This window comes from Ambystoma mexicanum, chromosome 2p, assembly GCF_040938575.1.
Source record: "Ambystoma mexicanum isolate Mex_15411 chromosome 2p, UKY_AmexF1_1, whole genome shotgun sequence".
Lineage (NCBI taxonomy): Eukaryota > Metazoa > Chordata > Amphibia > Caudata > Ambystomatidae > Ambystoma > Ambystoma mexicanum.
In genome coordinates, this window is record NC_090923.1 from 1,208,564,878 (window position 1) to 1,208,584,187 (window position 19,310).

At 46.7% G+C, this 19,310-nt stretch overlaps 1 protein-coding gene across 4 annotated transcripts in view; it reads left to right on the forward strand.

The window, feature by feature from the left end:
- Positions 1–17,975: 17,975 nt before the first annotated feature.
- The window catches only part of FLNA (filamin A), a 275,782-nt gene continuing 274,447 nt past the window's right edge, over positions 17,976–19,310 (forward strand). For all 4 annotated transcript variants that reach the window (XM_069645454.1, XM_069645456.1, XM_069645455.1 and 1 more), the window contains exon 1: positions 17,976–18,130. The gene's annotated coding sequence lies outside the window, so the exon portion shown is untranslated. The remainder of the gene's footprint in view (positions 18,131–19,310) is intronic.

Here is a 19,310-nt window from a genome sequence, read left to right on the forward strand (position 1 = left end):
AACTGGCTCAGAACATAGCTAATCATTTCTGCTATGTGTTACTCCACAGTTGAGCTCTTGATCAAAACATCATCCACATAGGCCAGGTTTCCCCTTTTGCCCAAGTAGGGCATGGCCTTATGTAGAAAGATGTTGAACTCATTGCCCGAGTTTGTGTATCCAAAGGGGGTTCGGGTCCATGTGTACTGCTTCCCCCTTATGGTAAAGGCAAGCTTGTACTGGTCTTCCCTATTCACGGTACTGTTTAGTAACTTTTGGTCAGGTCAATGGCGGTGCACACCTTTCACGCTTGGATCTGGATTAAATATTAGGGCACCTGGCAAAGCCCTGAAAAACCCAGGTAGGTATCTTCGAATAAACAAAAACAAAATTTCAGGGTGAGAGATCACACCACTCCAGCATTCTGAACATATATCACAGTCACTGGAAATAAAAAAAATTCACATCAATGTGTTTTAATAACATCTGGATAAAAACTGATAGGGATAGAGCACCCAGGGGTGTTTGAGAACACAATACAAATAAGTATGATCCAGTGGACAGAACTGGATCTCAATGCAATCAACAACAACAGCAAAATGTTAATCTTGTTCAATTATAACATTTGTGCGGTCACAGGAACGAACATAAACTTAATTTCATGAACATATATACAGTAAATCACAAAGAAAACCAACAATGCTAGGATTGTGCACTGTTCAGGTGGTGTTTAACGTCGACACAATGGTGTTTCGGCCTAAAGGAGCTGTGAAGTGCAGCTTGGTGGACAGGCCTTCATCAGGACGTGTGATGGAACCAATGGTAGTCCCGGGATCTCTATCTAAAAACAACAAATGGAGTGTAGTGAGTGGAAAGGTGACCTTGAATATAAAATGATAATTCAATAAGCTGCTACTGGATTATTCATTGTATAACAAAGGAAAAGGCTCCCTATTAGAGGAGCCAGATTCTTACCAAAGACTTATCCAGTGCAAGGGTAAGTGAGAAAATCCATCATAAATATAGATGTCTAGACGGCATTGAATGCGTCGTAAGGGAAACAAGTGTGTACCTGAAATGACATATGAGGGGCTGTAAGTGAATTTGTACAGATCCTAATGTCATATATAATGAGACGAAAAAAAGGTAGAATCTTACCTCAAACGGTAAGGAATGTTTTCAAAGTTGATAATGCTGAAGACACTTCCTGCAGATGGTGTCTGCTAAGCCAGATTGTCCAACAGTGACACCGCTTGTGTTTAAAGCAAACACATGGGTAAGCCAAACTGTGTTGCTAAAGCTCATATTAGTGCATGTAACAACTACAAAGCTGTGAACACGATGAGTATTCTAAAATGACCCATAACAACAGTACGAAAAAAAGCACACAAGTACCCCACAACGGCGTAACTAACGCACGTGTGCTACAAGAGCCAAAAAATGCTCATGATGGAGAAAGCGACCGCTATATAGATGCAAGTATGGTTAGCTTTCCAAAATACCCCCAAAAACATTAACACGAATCGAACTTACTTCTGTGAATCGAAGTGTTCGTCTCTGCTGAGAGGCGCGGCATCTGCTCAGAACGCAAAAAGGGGCCTGGTAAATGAAACCGTAACCTATGCAACCATGGGTAATCAAGCCCATGGATTGCGTTGATAGGTTCGGTGGTGGCGCGCCCACAGTGGGGCGTCATGTAAAGATGTGGCCAATGCCCGACTGCCACGAAAGCCCGGAGGCCGGCCAGAGGGGTACGTACTGCAAGGGAGTAGCGAAGTGTGCAAGCTATGCGTCGCACTCAGCAAGCGCGCGTGCGCCGTGGGCCTCTAGTCGAGTGAAGCTAGTGCCTGTAAAAAGACAGAGTGTACGAGAGGCGCATGGGCAGTGTTGCACGCGCTCGCACGACGTGTGCGAGCCACAGTGTCCAAAGTATGTGCATGAGGGAGATGATGGACAGTGACTCCGCCCTTAAAGAATCGCTGACATCGAATCTTGTTGCGAGAGGCAGCATTTTGCAAGTACTGTCTTAGGTACAACAACGACTAGTCGCATCACCTCAACCTAGAGACATGTGCCCCTGTCAGCACTGTATGGCGATGTATGTGCGGAGCATGTAAATGCAAGTGCGGACACAAAAACTTAACAGCATGATCTAGAGATGATAACCAGTGTACTGGACACGGAATCGCAATCATGTATACTTGGATCAATTGTCAGGGACAGACCTTAAAGAACTTTTCAACCAACATTGTGACAAATGTAACACAAAATGGATGTCATCATATAGTTAATCAGTTGTAAAAAGGTAACAAACACTTCCAATCTAAGGCTGTATATGATGATGTCATTAGGCATGGCAAGGTATCAATGTCATTAAACATTAGAAAATTAATCATTTATGAGAAACAGCACGTCCTATAGTGGATAACTCAAAATCCATGAAGGAGAAACCCACATCATAACATTACAGAATCGAGTCCCCAGTGGTCTAGATACACCATAGCCCCATGTTGGGCAAGATATAGGGGTAAAAGGAAGAAGTCAAATGTTCTTGTTCACTGGTTGTAAAAATGCTTCCATTCTACTGCAACATTCAAACCAGTTTTGACCGTGTCAAGTTTGTGGACTAGTTGTTCCTGTCTCCTAAGTGCTTTGTCCCTATCTCCTCCTCTTTTCTGTGAAGTGAGTTGCTGTATGATGGTCCAAGAAATATCTTTGTTTGTGTGTCCTAATCGGCTGAAATGCTCAACCAAAGGTTTGTCCGTTACTCTGTTCTTAATACAGGATCTGTGCTCAGGGATCCGCTGTTTTATCGGTTTGGTGGTCTTGCTTATATACAGCAAAAGGCATGGACATTGTATTCCGTAGATCACAAACTTACTATTGCAGTTGGTGTTAGTTTGTAGAGTATGGTGGTAGTCTTTGTGATCAAAGGTTTTAGTGGGAGGGGAGTATCGGCATGCCACACAGTTTCCACACCTGTAGTGTCCCACAACACTTGGAAGGTCCCACAATGTGTTAGGGGTCTTGGTCTCTTCAATGTATGTGTGGACCAAAGTGTCCCTCAAGTTCCTTTTCTTTTTGAGTGCAAAAATGGGCTTCTTCTCCAGAGTGCCCTTGTTTTTTTATTAAATGCCAGTGTTTGTTAATAGTTTGTTTGGTGAGATTGCTCAATGGGCTATATGTTGTGACACACACTAGTCTGGTCATCTCAGTGTTTTCTTTGGGTGTCAGACATATGTCAGGCAGCATCAGTATAACATCCCTGGAATCCTTGATATAAGAAGGCATCTTGCTCACAAATGGTTTAAGGAATAAATCTGTATATAAGGATAACGGTTCCAGGAGAGAGTCAAAAGCAGAAACTATGAAGGAGAAACCCACATCATAACAGGACATCCAAGAACTCCTGCTTTTTACATCCTTCTGAAAATCCACAAGAACCCGAGACAACCACCAGGAAGACCCATAGTTTCTGCGTGTGATTCTCTCCTGGAACCGATATTTTTATATACAGATTTTTTCCTTAAACCATTTGTGAGCAAGATGCCTTCTTATATCAAGGATTCCACAGATGTTATACTGATGCTGCAAGACCTGGATTTACCACAACACTGTATTCTAGCCACAATGGATGTTGAAGCTCTCTATAGATCAATACTACAAAGAGAGGGGCTAGAAGCCCTCGAAGCGTGCCTCAACAAAAGGATTGATGTGACCACTACACCAACATCTTTCATTTTAGAATGTGTGGGACTCGCCATGTCGGAGAACTTCTTTCTATTTAGGGATGAACTATACCAACAAATAAAAGGTGTCAGCATGGGGGCTACTTTTGCCCCCGATGTTGCCAATCTGTATATGGCTCAGTATGAAACAGATCACATACACAATGACCATAACCCCTTCAAATCACAAATACTCTTATGGAGACGTTACATCGATGATGTCCTGCTAATATGGACTGGCACTGAAGCAAATCTGAATCTTTTCCATCAATGGATCAATCAGTGCAATGACCACATTCGGTTCACTATCGACTGGAGCTACCAGGCAGTGGATTTCCTGATTTACATATATGCAGATCAGAAAACAATCTCCAAACTGAACTTTACAGAAAACCAACAGACTGAAATAGTCTATTACATTTCTCCAGTTACCACCCGCAAGGTCTCAGATACAATTTGCCGTACGGCCAGTTTCTGAGAATCAGACGCAATTGTTCCAACAAAGAGAAATATGAGCAACATGCCAACGGCCTACAAAACCGGCTGAAAGAAAGGGGGTACCCCAAAAAAATCAATCAAACAAGCAAGAAAAAAGGCACTGAACATTGACAGAACAATATGTCTGACACCCAAAGAAAAAACTGAGATGACCCGACTAGTGTGTGTCACAACATATAGCCCATTGAGCAATCTCACCAAACAAACTATTAACAAACACTGGCATTTAATAAAAAACAAGGGCACTCTGGAGAAGAAGCTCATTTTTGCATTCAAAAAGAACAGGAACTTGAGGGACACTTTGGTCCACACATACATCGAAGAGACCAAGACCCCTAACACATTGTGGGACCTTCCAAGTGTTGTGGGACACTACCGGTGTGGAAACTGTGTGGCATGCCGCTACACCACTCTCACTAAAACCTTTGATCACAAAGACTACCACAGTACTCTACAAACTCACACCAACTGCAATAGTAAGTTTGTGATCTACGGAATAGGATGTCCATGTCTTTTGCTGTATATAGGCAAGACCACCAGATCGATAAAACAGCGGATCTCTGAGCACAGATCCTGTATTAAGAACAGAGTACCGGACAAACCTTTGGTTGAGCATTTCTGTCATGATGCCTACTCCCGGAGCACCAGGCCAGGCCCAGCACCCCCGGGAGCAGGCATCACGCCCCCGGGTAAAAGCACAGCGGCCCTTTATTGGGGCTCTTTGGACTCTGTCCTGGCGCCGTTGGCGCCAGGCTCATGTTGGACATCAGTCCTGGCGCCATAGGCGCCAGGCTCATAAGGGGAAGTGTTTGGTGCACTTACCTGAAGCAGACCATGCTGCACACTCACCTGATGCAGACCATGCTGCATGAAGAACCAAGCCAAATGAGGCTTAGGAGGGACTATTTTTCTGAAGGAACTATTTTGTTACTTGGGTGGGGCTGCGGAAGAATACTCACCTGGAACTTCTTCCAAGGCTATTTAAGCCACGCCCAGACAGCCACACGTCATTCGCGTTGTTCTGCATCCCAGCAGCTGAACGCTCACCGTGTCTGCTCCTGCACCTGGACTCCAGCCACGCCCGCCTCGAACCTGGAACACCTGTAAGGGAATAAGAGAAGAGAAAGGTGAAAACCAAGAACTTATTCAACCTTCTTACCTGCATCCGGAATCTTCACGCCAGCATTCCTGAAGCAAGACTGCCATTTAAAAGCACTGCGTTGCTCGCTGCAGCGCCGCGCTTCACTCACCTGTTCCCGAGACGCCGCCCGGCTCCATCGCAGCTCTCAGCACCGGTCGCCACATCTCTGCACCTAGGAGAGAGATGAAGAGACAAAAGGTGAGCAAGGGAACACAAGAGGAAAGCCGAATTTTCAGCCATATTACTTACCGGCTTTTCTTGGTGAACCATTCCACATCTCGGGTCGGCGCCGCATCTTTGGCAGGTACCGCACCCCTGCCCCTATGGGGAAAGGACAAAAGACATTACTGGGGAATTATAAAGACATTTAGAGGGGTCGCCCTCATCAATAACTCACCTGATTTTACCACCGGCAATTTAACCCCTCAACTCATCGCCTTTGTTCTGCACCTGAAATAAAGGACAGAAAAAACAACATAAAAGGAGGCTAACACTTGAACTTTGCATCTTCATACTTACGGCGTACTGCTCAGAAAAGTCAAGTGGATTTGCCAGCGCCATTCTGAAAACCAGTGAAGTAACTGGACGAACGCGCGCCCCTGCACCAGAAGCAGGATGGAGAGTTCATCCTTCCAAACCATAAGGTGAGCTTAAAGCGGGGGTTTTGGAGGAAGTCAGAGAAGAACGAAGGGGCGAGGGGGGAGCAAGCACACTATTCAGCAGACAGTTAATCCCCTTTCTCATCTGCAGAAGGATATTCCTACGGGCCAGACAAGCAAGATTTGGGGGTCCTGTTGAATCGGTGGTCCGAATTCTGCGCATCACGCTTGAAGAGGCCACAGCAACCCAGACCAGACCAGCGCCTCCGTGGGAGCGAGGTGAGCGTTACAGAACGCGAAGCCTTCCTACAAATTCCCACCCAGGCGCTATGGAAACTTCCGAGACTGACCAGTTGGCCCAACTACTGGGGGAATTACGGGCCGAAGTACACGCCGCTCGTCAAGAGACCAATGCTCTCAGGAGGGAAGTGATTGTTACAAAGGAAAGAGCTGATGACCTGGCTAGACAGCTTTTGCAAGGTCAAGCTGGACAAACTCCTTTACCCGGTTCTGGAGGGAACCCCGCTCCTGTGCTTTCCAGTAACCCGGTGCAGATTAATCTACCTGGAAACATGCCGCTGGCCCCACCCGAACGCTTTGCTGGGGACCCCAAACGATTCGCCGTATTCATGAATCAGTGTCGTTTGCATTTCCTGTGCAGACCTGGGGCCTTCCCTAATGACCAGTCCAAGGTAGCCTTTGTATTGTCATATCTCAGCGGCAGTGCTGCCGATTGGTCAGTTCCACTGGTAACTCAAGATGACCCGATTCTTCGTGATTTTCAAGGATTTCAAGCAAGCATGGAAAGGTTATGTGCTCGTCACTCCCAGGGGCAGGCTCTAGATGGCGAACTTCTATCTCTGCGACAGGGCAATCAAGACCTCCTTTCCAACATTGCAAACTTTAATAGACGAATTGTGGAAACTGGATGGCCAGAGGATAAAAGAATCATGTTATTTTATCGAGGTCTACGCGGAGAACTTAAAGATGTCCTGGCCCAAGTTGTAAATCCGCCCCAAGAGTGCTCAGAATATATAGACTTAGTGGTCCAATTGGATCACAGACTGCAAAACAGAAAAGCAGATCGGTCCAAGTTTGAGACCCGGGTGCTAGTCAAGACCCACGCTAACCTCAAGGGGGCTGAAGCCTCTGAGCCAATGCAAATCAGAGGAGTTAAAGGACCTTTAACGCAAAAGGAACGTGAAAGAAGACGGCAGATGCACTTATGTCTTTATTGTGGATCCTCTGGACACTTTCTACGAGATTGCCCGGCACGTCCGCCCAGGAAGGTGGTAGGAGCCGCTGAAAAAATCCAATGAACTTCAGTATCGGGAAAAAACCCCGCCCGAAAAGCGAAGGGGTCCGCCTGCCGAGCTTGAAAACGAACTCTCAGACCTTGCATTTCACTGTGCCAATGGTCCTTGTAGTTCCGGAACAGCCTAAGCGGTTGCATGCAATAAAGGCATACATCGATAGTGGGGCTATAGGAAACTACGTGGATCGTGAATTGGTCTCCAGGATTAACCTCCCCCTGCGTCCTAAAACCAGCAAAGATGTCATCATCACAGTCGATGGAACCGAAATTGCCTCGGGACCGGTAACACATTCCACAGCTGAGGTAACACTTGTAGGTCCGTCGGCCATCGGGAGGCAGTTGTGTTTGATGTAATCAAGGCTCCACAGTTTCAGGTTATTCTCGGAATCCCTTGGTTAGAGACACATAATCCTCGAATTGATTGGCGAGCAAAGAGAATAACCTTTCCGGAGTGTGCACGAACCTGCTACCCAGAAAATCTGAAGATCAGTCTAGCATCAGTAACCTCTGTCCCCATGCAACTACCTCCGGAATACCAAGACTTTCAGGACGTCTTCCAAAAGGAACAGGCCAACACGTTACCTCCTCACAGATCGTACGATTGCCAAATCGATCTGGTGCCCGGTGCACAACCCCCTTGTAGCAGGATTTATGCCCTTACTGAGCCGGAGAATCTGCATTTGAGACAATATTTAGATCAATACCTAGCCAATGGTTTCATTCACCCGTCTAAGTCTCCGGCATCCTCGGCTTTGTTCTTCGTGCCAAAAAAGAAGGCGACCTTAGAACTTGTATCGATTACCGCGCATTGAACCAGATAACTGTTAAAAATCGTCACCCTCTGCCTTTGATCCCTGAACTCCTTGACCAGGTGAAGGACACTTGCATATACACCAAGTTAGATCTCCGGGGGGCTTATCATCTGGTACGAGTAAAAGAAGGCGACGAATGGAAAACGGCCTTCCATACAAAATATGGACTATTCGAATACCAGGTGATGCCTTTCGGGTTGTGCAACGCGTCTGCTGCCTTCCAATTCTTCATGAACAATGTCCTTCGGGAACTCATCGATGTCTGTGTTGTCGTGTATATCAATGACATTCTGGTGTACTCATCTTCGGAATCTGATCACAGAAAACATGTCAGGGCCGTCCTTGAGAAATTGCGCCGCACAAACTGTTTGCAAAGCTGGAAAAATGCGTTTTCCATACCACCAAGGTTGGGTTTCTTGGATTCATCCTGACACCTAAAGGGGTCCGAATGGACTCACGGAAAGTGGATGCCATCCTGAAATGGCCATCACCTAGTTCGGTGAAAGGTGTCCAAAGCATGCTTGGTTTTGCCAATTTTTATGCAGGTTTATCCCGGAATTTTCACAGGTGGTGCAACCCATCACTGCACTCTTGCGGAAGAATAAATGTTTTGAATGGACCGAGGAAGCTGAACAGGCCTTTCAGGAATTAAAAGCTAAATTTACGTCTGCACCTATTTTGAAACACCCGCGTCCTGATCTCCCATATATAGTTGAAACCGACGCATCCAGCTTAGACATGGGAGCTGTCCTGTCTCAGAGAGACCCCGAAACCAACCAACTGCACCCCGTAGCATTTTTGTCCAGAAAGTTCTCGCCGCCGGAGATAAATTATGCGATCACCGATAAGGAATTATTAGCCATTAAATCCACCTTTAAGGCTTGGCGGCATTATCTTCTTGGCGCCAGGCATACCATCACAGTGATCACCGAAATGTACAATATTTAAAAACTGCCAAGGCTCAGTCTTCACGACAGCTACGATGGGCTTTATTCTTTGCTGAGTTCGATTTTGTAATCACCTACCGTCCCGGCTGTAAGAATGGCAAAGCGGACGTGCTATCTCGAATTGGAATGGGAGAAATGGACACAAACTCAGAACCTGTGCCGATAATTCCCAAACAAAGAATCTTGGGGATAACCACTTTACAAACCCTTGAAGACATTCAAGCATGGGTAAAACTATTCCTGGACTCTTCAGCCTTGCAGGATTGGATCAAAAGGGGGTCTGCCTTTTCAATCAACAATGGCTTACCTTACTTCCAAGGACGTTTATTTTTGCCAGAAAAGAAGGAATTGCAAGAACTGGTTATTTCCCGTCATCACGATACTCTGATGGAAGGACATCCTGGCATTGCCAAAACAGAGGAAAAAATTAAACGACAATTCTGGTGGCCGTCCTGGCGAAAGGATATTAAATCTTTCGTGATGTCCTGTGGAGTTTGCGCCCAAAACAAAGGTCAAAAAACAAAACCCCTCCGGTCTTCTTCAACCCTTAGACATTCCACCAGCACTTTGGCACACCTTGTCACTAGATTTTATCACGGACCTGCCCTCTTGTAATGGATACAATACTATTCTGGTTGTGGTGGATTTATTTTCCAAGATGGCCATTTTATTCCGTTGAAAGGATTACCTTCAGCTTTTGTTCTTGCCAAGGAATTCCTTGAAAATGTCATCCGTCTGCATGGATTCCCGTCCATACTAATCTCCGATCGGGGAAGCCAGTTAATTTCTCATTTTTGGAAAAAGTGTTGTCAACTGGCACAAATCGACGTAAGACTCTCAACCAGCCACCACCCACAGACCGATGGTCAGACGGAGAGAACGAACCAGACCCTTGAACAATATCTACGATGTATGTTGCACCAATTGGAGGGTAATTGGAAGGACATTTTATGGGTGGCTGAATATGCATGCAATAACTCGATACACTCTGGAACTGGTCAGAGCCCCTTTTTTACCCTATATGGACATCACCCTCGTACTTCAGACTTGGACTCACCTTTGAGCCTCGAAATGCCCGCAGTGGACCATTTGCATTCTACGATTACTCAAGCCTTCAAGGATGCTACTGCACACTTACAACATGCGAAAGGGAAATACAAATAGAATGCGGAGGATCTGCATCGAAAGGAGGTGCCTCCATACCAAATAGGGGATCAAGTATGGTTGGCTACCAAACACTTATCGCTCAAGGGACCTCAGACTTTTAATCCAAGGTATTTAGGCCCTTACTCGATCAAAGCTATAGTTAACCCAGTGGCAGTCAAGCTAGATCTACCAGCTAACATGCGGATTCACCCCGTTTTTCATGTGTCGCTTTTGAAACCAGTGCAACCAAGAACCAGATTAATAAAGCCACCAGAACCAATCCAGATAGATGGGAAGCCTGAATTCGAGGTGAACAACATTTTGGACTCTAAGATCTCAAAATCAAAACTTTTCTATCTAATTGATTGGAAGGGGTACGGGCCTCAGGAAAGATCTTGGGAACCCAGCGACCACGTACATGCACCTCGGCTAGTAAAAAGGTTCCACCGGAATTTCCTGAACAAACCGAAACCTCCTGGGGAAACGACCTTGGGAGGGGCTTTGGGGGGGAGTGCTGTCATGATGCCTACCCCCGGAGCACCAGGCCAGGCCCAGCACCCCCGGGAGCAGGCATCACGCCCCCGGGTAAAAGCCCAGCGGCCCTTTATTGGGGCTCTTTGGACTCTGTCCTGGCGCCGTTGGCGCCAGGCTCATGTTGGACATCAGTCCTGGCGCCATAGGCGCCAGGCTCATAAGGGGAAGTGTTTGGTGCACTTACCTGAAGCAGACCATGCTGCACACTCACCTGATGCAGACCATGCTGCATGAAGAACCAAGCCAAATGAGGCTTAGGAGGGACTATTTTTCTGAAGGAACTATTTTGTTACTTGGGTGGACTGTGGAAGAATACTCAACTGGAACTTCTTCCAAGGCTATTTAAGCCACGCCCGGACAGCCACACGTGCTTCGCGTTGTTCTGCATCCCAGCAGCTGAACGCTCACCGTGTCTGCTCCTGCACCTGGACTCCAGCCACGCCCGCCTCGAACCTGGAACACCTGTAAGGGAATAAGAGAAGAGAAAGGTGAAAACCAAGAACTTATTCAACCTTCTTACCTGCATCCGGAATCTTCACGCCAGCATTCCTGAAGGAAGACTTCCATTTAAAAGCACTGCGTTGCTCGCTGCAGCGTCGCGCTTCACTCACCTGTTCCCGAGACGCCGCCCGGCTCCATCGCGGCTCTCAGCACCGGTCGCCACATCTCTGCACCTAGGAGAGAGAAGAAGAGACAAAAGGTGAGCAAGGGAACACAAGAGGAAAGCCGAATTTTCAGCCATATTACTTACCGGCTTTTCTTGGTGAACCATTCCACATCTCGGGTCGGCGCCGCATCTTTGGCAGGTACCGCACCTCGGCCCCTATGCGGAAAGGACAAAAGACATTACTGGGGAATTATAAAGACATTTAGAGGGGTCGCCCTCATCACTAACTCACCTGATTTTACCACCGGCAATTTAACCCCTCAACGCATCGCCTTTGTTCTGCACCTGAAATAAAGGACAGAAAAAACAACATAAAAGGAGGCTAACACTTGAACTTTGCATCTTCATACTTACGGCGTACCGCTCAGAAAAGTCAAGTGGATTTGCCAGCGCCATTCTGAAAACCAGTGAAGTAACTGGACGAACGCGCGCCCCTGCACCAGAAGCAGGATGGAGAGTTCATCCTTCCAAACCATAAGGTGAGCTTAAACCGGGGGTTTTGGAGGAAGTCAGAGAAGGACGAAGGGGGAAATTGGGGAGCAAGCACACTATTCAGCAGACAGTTAATCCCCTTTCTCATCTGCAGAAGGATATTCGTACGGGCCAGACAAGCAAGATTTGGGGGTCCAGTTCAATCGGTGGTCCGAATTCTGCGCATCACGCTTGAAGAGGCCACAGCAACCCAGACCAGCGCCTCCGTGGGAGCCAGGTGAGCGTTACAATTTCAGCCGATTAGGACACACAAACGAAGATATTTCTTGGACCATCATACAGCAAGTCACTCCACAGAAATGAGGAGGAGATAGGGACAAAGCGCTTACGAGACTGGCACAACAACTAGTCCAGAAACTTGACACGGTCAAAACTGGTTTGAATGTCGCGGTAGAATGGAAGCATTTTTACAAGTGAACAAGAACATTTGACTTCTTCCTTTTACCCCTATATCTTGCCCAACATGGGGCTATGGTGTATCTAGACCACTGGGGACTAGATTATGTAATGTTATGATGTGTGTTTCTCCTTCATGGATTTTGAGTTATCCACTATAGGACATGCTGTTTCTCATAAATTATTAATTTTCGAATGTTTAATGACATTGATACCTTGCCATGCCTAATGACATCATCATGTATGGCCTTAGATTGGAAGTGTTTGTTACCTTTTTACAACTGATTAACTATATGATGACATCCATTTTGTGTTACATTTGTCACAATGTTGGTTGAAAAGTTCTTTAAGGTCTGTCCTTGACAACTGATCCGAGTACACATGATTGCGATTCCATGTCCAGTACACTGGTTATCATCTCTAGATCATGCTGTTAAGTTTTTGTGTCTGCACTTGCATTTACATGCTCCGCACATCCATCGCCATACAGTGCTGACAGGGGCACATGTCTCTAGGTTGAGGAGATGCGACTAGTCGTTGTTATACCTATGACAGTACTTAACATGCTGCCTCTCGCAACAAGATTCGATTTCAGTGATTCTTTAAGGGCGGTTTCACTGTCCGTCATCTGCCTCGTGCACATACTTTGGACACAGTGGCTCGCACATGTCATGCACGCGCGTGCAACACTGCCCATGCACCTCTCATACGCTCTGTCTTTTTACGGGCACTAGCTTCACACGACTAGAGGCCCACGGCACGCGCACGCTTGCTGAGTGCGATGCATAGCTTGCGCACTTCGCTACTCCCTTGCAGTACGTACCCCTCTGGCCGGCCTCCGGGCTTTCGTGGCAGTCGGGCATTGGCCACATCTTTACATGACGCCCCACTGTGGGCGCGCCACCACCCAACCTATCAACGCGATCCATGGGCTTGATTACCCATGGTTGCCTAGGTTACGGTTTCATTTACACAGCCCTTTTCTGCGTTCAGAGCGGATGCCGCGCCTCTCAGCAGAGACGAACACTGAGTCACAGAAGCAAGTTCGATTTGTGTTAATGTTTTTGGGGGTATTTTGGAAAGCTAACCATACTTGCGTCTATATAGCGGTCACTTTCTCCATCATGAGCATTTTTTGGCTCTTGTAGCATACGTGCATTAGATACGCCATTGTGGGGTACTCATGTGCTTTTTTTCATACTGTTGTTATGGGTCATTTTAGAATACTCATCGTGTTCGCAGCTTTGTAGTTGTTACATGTACTAATATGAGCTTTAGCAACGCAGTTTGGCTTACCCATGTGTTTGCTTTAAACACAGGCGTTGTCACTGTTGGACAATCTGGTTTAGCAGACACCATCTGCAGAAAGTGTCTTCACCATTATCAACTTTGAAAACATTCCTTACCGTTTGAGGTAAGATTCTACCTTTTTTCTGTCTCATTATATATGACATTAGGATCTGTACAAATTCACTTACAGCCCCTCATATGTCGTTTCAGGTACACACTTGTTTCCCTTACGACGCATTCAATGCCGTCTATACATCTATACTTAAGATGGATTTTCTCGCTTACCCTTGCACTGGATAAGTCTTTGGTGAGAATCTGGCTCCTCTAATAGGGAGTTTTTTCCTTTGTTATGCAATGAAGCATCCAGTAGGAGCTTATTGAATTATCATTTTATATTTGAGGTCACCTTTCCACTGACTACACTGCATTTGTTGTTTTTAGATAGAGATCCCGGGACAACCATTGGTTCCATCACATGTCCTGATAAGGGCCTGTCCACCAAGCTGCACTTCACAGCTCTTTTAGGCCGAATCACTGTTGTGTCGACGTTAAACACCACCTGAACAGTGCACAATCCTAGCATTGTTGTTTTTCTTTATGATTTACTGTATGTATGTTCATGAAGTTAAGTTTAAGTTCGTTCCTGTGACCACACAAATGTTATAATCGAACAAGATTAACATTTTGCTGTTGTTGTTGATTGCATTGAGATCCAGTTCTGTCCACTGGATCATACTTATTTGTATTGTGTTCTCAAACACCCCTGGGTGCTCTATCCCTATCAGTTTTCATCCAGATGTTATTAAAACACATTGATGTGAAAGAAATGTATTTCCAGTGACTGTGATATATGTTCAGAATGCTGGAGTGGTGTGACCTCTCACCCTGAAATTTTGTTTTTGTTTATTCGAATATACCCTTGGATCTGGGCCAGTCCCTGATGGATGTAGGGAAGGGGCCATCTTGACATGTGTACCCGTTTGTTCAACTGCCTCAGGTCTGCACATAGTCTCCATTGGCCATTTGGTTTAAGTATCCCCAGTACCGGATTGTTGAAGGTACTGTGGATCGGACAAATTATCCCACATGATTCTAAGTTCTTAATAATCTTAGTGAGGGACTCAATGGATGCGAGTGGTAACCAGTATTGTTTCACAAACACCGGAGACATCTCTGGGTCCGTGCATATGGTGGTTGAATGAATGGATGTGTGTCCACAGTCATATGAGTCCACTGAAAAGATAGCTTGGAATTCCAGGAAGACCTGTTTTAGCTTTTGTCTTAGCTCCTCAGTCTCACAGGCATCAACTAGATTGATCCTTTCCTCAACCATCTACTTGAAACCTGGTAAGACCTTGGTCATGGCAAATTCAGCAGTATCCTCCAGTTGAGTGGAGAGATCTCTTTTGATGGTGTTGACCTGGGCAGGGGATTTGAGGTAGTGGTCCTTGACTATGAACACTACTTTCTCTCTCCTAATGTCAGAGGTCACCTCTTCCACCCTCTAGGGGCAGAAAAAGTACACCATGAAATTCCTCATGTGAAAAGGGCCCTTGAATTTCTCAATTTTCCTTTGGTAATGCCAGGTAGGCCTTTTTCACATGAACCTTCAGTTTGGGGGCTTTTATTACACCCCACATGAAATGACATGCCCACTAAGGCGTTTCAGAAGGGCTGAAACATGAATGTCAATGGCAGTCAACATGGATTTTTTTTTAAATTTAAAATATCCTTCTCACCTTACCTGTCTCTGAGAGCACTTAGTATTTTGGATTTGTGGATGCATCCCCCACACTTGTTCAGTGTATCGTTCTATATACAGTGTTTTCTCATTAAATTGCGATTTACAATGCAGTGTGAATCTAGATATGTGCAATTAATAACTGATCGGTGATCAACATCTTTATTCTCTGCAAATTGATTACACCGGGTTGTTTCAGAATCCTGAGGATTGGGCCATCCGAAACCAATAATGATGTCCCAAGGAAAAATAGCTATTAGTTGGAAAAGATCAGGAGAATCCTTTAATTCAAATAGAGAGGTCAATTTCACTCAATTAGGATCATAAGGTTACTTCAAATATTATTTGTATCTCTTTACCATGGCATGTTAAGGCTGTAAATTGCATGCATGGCAGCCGTTGGCACTCAGTGCCATATGGGTCGTATGACTGTATCTAGTCAAATCCAGGGCATGTACCGCATTCCCATTGCATTTGATCGCTTACCTGGCCATATGAGTCTGCAAGTGTCATTATATTAAATCAGACCTGTTGTCTTTGTTAGTTCTTGTTTGTACATCGCTTGTATCTGGGAGTTCGCCCGTGTCCAAGATCTCTTTGTTTTGTGAGATCAGGGGAGAGAGGCTCAGGGAAACAAGTAACATGCCCAGATGGTGACTGGTTCGGTCAATCTGGAACATTAAACCTATAGACAACCAAATCGCCTGATGTGGACGAGAAGAAACAGGCCTTAAGGGGAAGACTTGGCCCAGCTGTGTAAGGTGGGAGATGTCTGAGGTAAGAGGCATTTGTGAGGGGTCAGAAATGTGAGACGTACACAAAGGTATAGTTTTATCAATGTCTGCCATTTTTTTAAACTTGAGAAGGGGTGAGATAAACGTCTATCTGTCCCTATCCTAACGAGAATGTTCCGACCTAGCAAACTAAAACTGAAGAACAATGACCTAGTGTTAAAATGTAGCAGAGCCTCACACTAATACATATAACCAAAGTGTTACAAGGTAAATATATATGACTTTAGTTCAACAAAACAGTGCAAAAGTTCAACCTTATAATTCCCCCAAAGTACTCTTTGTGACAAGGGTTTGGTTCCCTTGCACTTGATCAATTCAGGAAGTCTTTTGCAAAGAGTTACATTCAACAAAGTCCTATTCGGTTCAACACAAAATGTCTTTTCCATTCAATATATCCTTCCACTCTGCAAAGTATATGTCTCTTTCACAAAACACTTGTTCACAATCAAAGCAACGGTTTCCTCCACAAAGAGTTCTTCCAGGATATAAAGCAGATATAAAGAAATCGCACTTTTCTTCCAATGGAATACATTTGTCAGCATAGCACAGCAAATGCCTTTTGTTATACAACAGTTTGTCAGGATGATAAAGTTAACAGTTTCTTTCCACAACATCCTTTTGCCACAACCATACTTCTTCAAAGCAATTGTCTCTTTCCTGGTAAACTCGCCTGCCAGGACTAACCACGACTGATCCCTTTCCTGGTTGACTCGCCTGCCAGGAAGAAAACAACTACAAATACAATTGGTATTTTACTGGCAATGGTTGTTCCAGGGTTCTCCCCACAAGTATCCCATGTGAGAAGAATTGTTCAATGGCTGCCTGTCCTTATAGTCTCTTGACTGCTGGCAATGTGGGTTACTGTTATGCCCAAGCCGACATCTCAAGAAAGGAGAATTGCACCCTTGTTGCCTCTTTACTGCTGCTTGATAGCCTCTTGGCTTTTGGCAATGTGGGCTATAGGTTTCGCCAACTTGAGATACCAAAAAAAGAGAATTGATCTAGCGATGATTTAAGGGACAGCCACTGTTGTCAAATCCGCACTGCAGCTCCGCCTCCTTATGTCCCCTGTGTTGTTTAATGTGAATGGAAGATGCTGGGCAAGCATGCTGCCCCCCCCTTGCCAACGATGGCACCCCTGATCTGGCTGTGACATAGAATAAGGATCTGAATGCAGAGGTCACTCTTTCTTTCTCCTCCCCAGATGTGGTCTAGGCCAGTCCCTGTATCAGCCGAGCAGGACCCCTTCCTGTGCGCCATTAGCCGTGACAGCACTCTGCCCCTCCCCCGCTTCCCACAGCTATCACCCCCATATAACTCCGAAAGATGGTCAGGGGGGCAGGGGGGACAGCAGTCACTTTGTTCTCTCTCCTCCCCCGATCTTGTCTACTACGACAGTCCCTGTCATCAGCTGAGCAGCATCCCCCCGCCCCCCTGCACTGCTGGCTGTGTAAGGTGAAGGAATGCGCTCCTGTGACAGCACTCTGCCCTGCCCACTCTTCCCAGGGATATCACGCCCTGTCTAAGTGTGGACGATGGAGTATGATGCTGGAACAGCAGTCTCTTCCTCACACGTGTTGTCTAGGGCAGCACCTTGCCCTTGCGAACCACTTGCTGTGTAAGGTGAAGGAATGCGCCCATGTGACAGCAGCCAGCCCGGCGCCCCCGCCCCCACAGATGTTGCCCGGGACGGTGCCTGACATCAGGCCCCCACCCCTCCTTGCGCTCTAACTGCAAGCGTGCACCCCTGGTGCCTGGGGCTCGCCGAGCTTCCAGGCTTCTCAGAAATCCAGGCTGACCTCATCCCAAGCCCAGAGAGGAGGCGGGGTTCGCGGCCTGGCCCAGGCTCCCCCCTCTTTCGTTTTTTTTCACTTTTCTATTTTACCAATTAAGGCTTTCTCAATCGGAGCCCGAGCCCAGAGATCAGGGTGTCGTTCTGCGGACTCAGGCAAGCGCTGCCATTCCCCTGTGGTGCAGCGGAGCCAGAGCAAGCAGCGGGAGAGCAGCGGCCGCCTGTACCACTCTCCTGCCGGCCGATTTGGAAGAGAAAGGTAAGTGGAGCCGGCCCTTTAGCACCGCACAGCTGGGGCGTTTCAGGGAGGCCACCGGCGATCGGACGGAGGTGCATGTTTTAAGGGCAAAAAGTGGCTTTGTCACCATGTCTGCTCAAGAAAGGATTGCATTACATACCATGCTGCGAATGGCACCTTTTATTTCAGCCACACGCATGACATAGCAGCATACGAACTGCTGACACGGCTCGGGCCCCTTCTACATACCTGAAGCCCCCGGCACAAAACACGAACACACGCACACACACAACAGGCGGCAACTTGTGTAAAAACAAGGAAGATAGTACAATAGGGTGGGTGAGATTACGAAAAACATCAGGTAGAAAATTAACTGCGTGCATGCCCGTTCTTTAAGAAAAAAAAACACGAACAGAACACCACCAATAAGAGAAACGTGTGCAAGAAAAGAAGTGTCCGTGTTTGCATGTTAGCTGTCGGTTGTCAGTCGCTTCTCTCGAAGGACCCCAGCAGGCGGGGATTCCAGGGGTCTCAGCCTGCTCGGTGCACAGGGTACAGGGTAACTCTCGCATGCCAGAACACAACCTTGCCTCTCACTTCCCAGGCGGGGCTAGGCTAGGTGTGTCTCCTCGCCCAACTGTATTCTTGTGTTGGTGTTCATAGTAACGGTGTACACACACACACACACACATATTCTATGAAGAGCCAGGAGCAGTGATAACATAGCGAGGGGAACCCAGCCAGAGCGAGGGTGCTCCGGGTTGGGTGTGTCTACCACACAGGTGGGTCTCCTAGAGTAAAGGATTTGGGGGGTGGGGGGTTAGGGCGAACAGACGTCCCGGAATTAGGATCTCCAACCTTTAAGCACACGCGCCACTAGAAAGAGTGTAGCGAAGCATGCAACAACAATCAAAGCAAAAGCGCTATAGTTTCGCATCTGTCTAATATATATCGAGACGTGCTGGAAATATTACATTTAATACATGATCCCATGGGGGGGGGGTCCATGGAAGGGGGCGGTTATGTGCTTGGGGTGCTAGCCCTACTTTTATGTGTGTGACCGCGTGGCCCCGGGGGAGTGCTATTGCCGCTGCGTGACATTGTCCTGCGGCTGCGCTGGCTGGACCCCCGCCAGGTTGGCTTCCCGTGTTCTCGAGCCCTTCCCCGGTCGCTTGTTTGCTTTGGCGCGCGCAGCGGGATG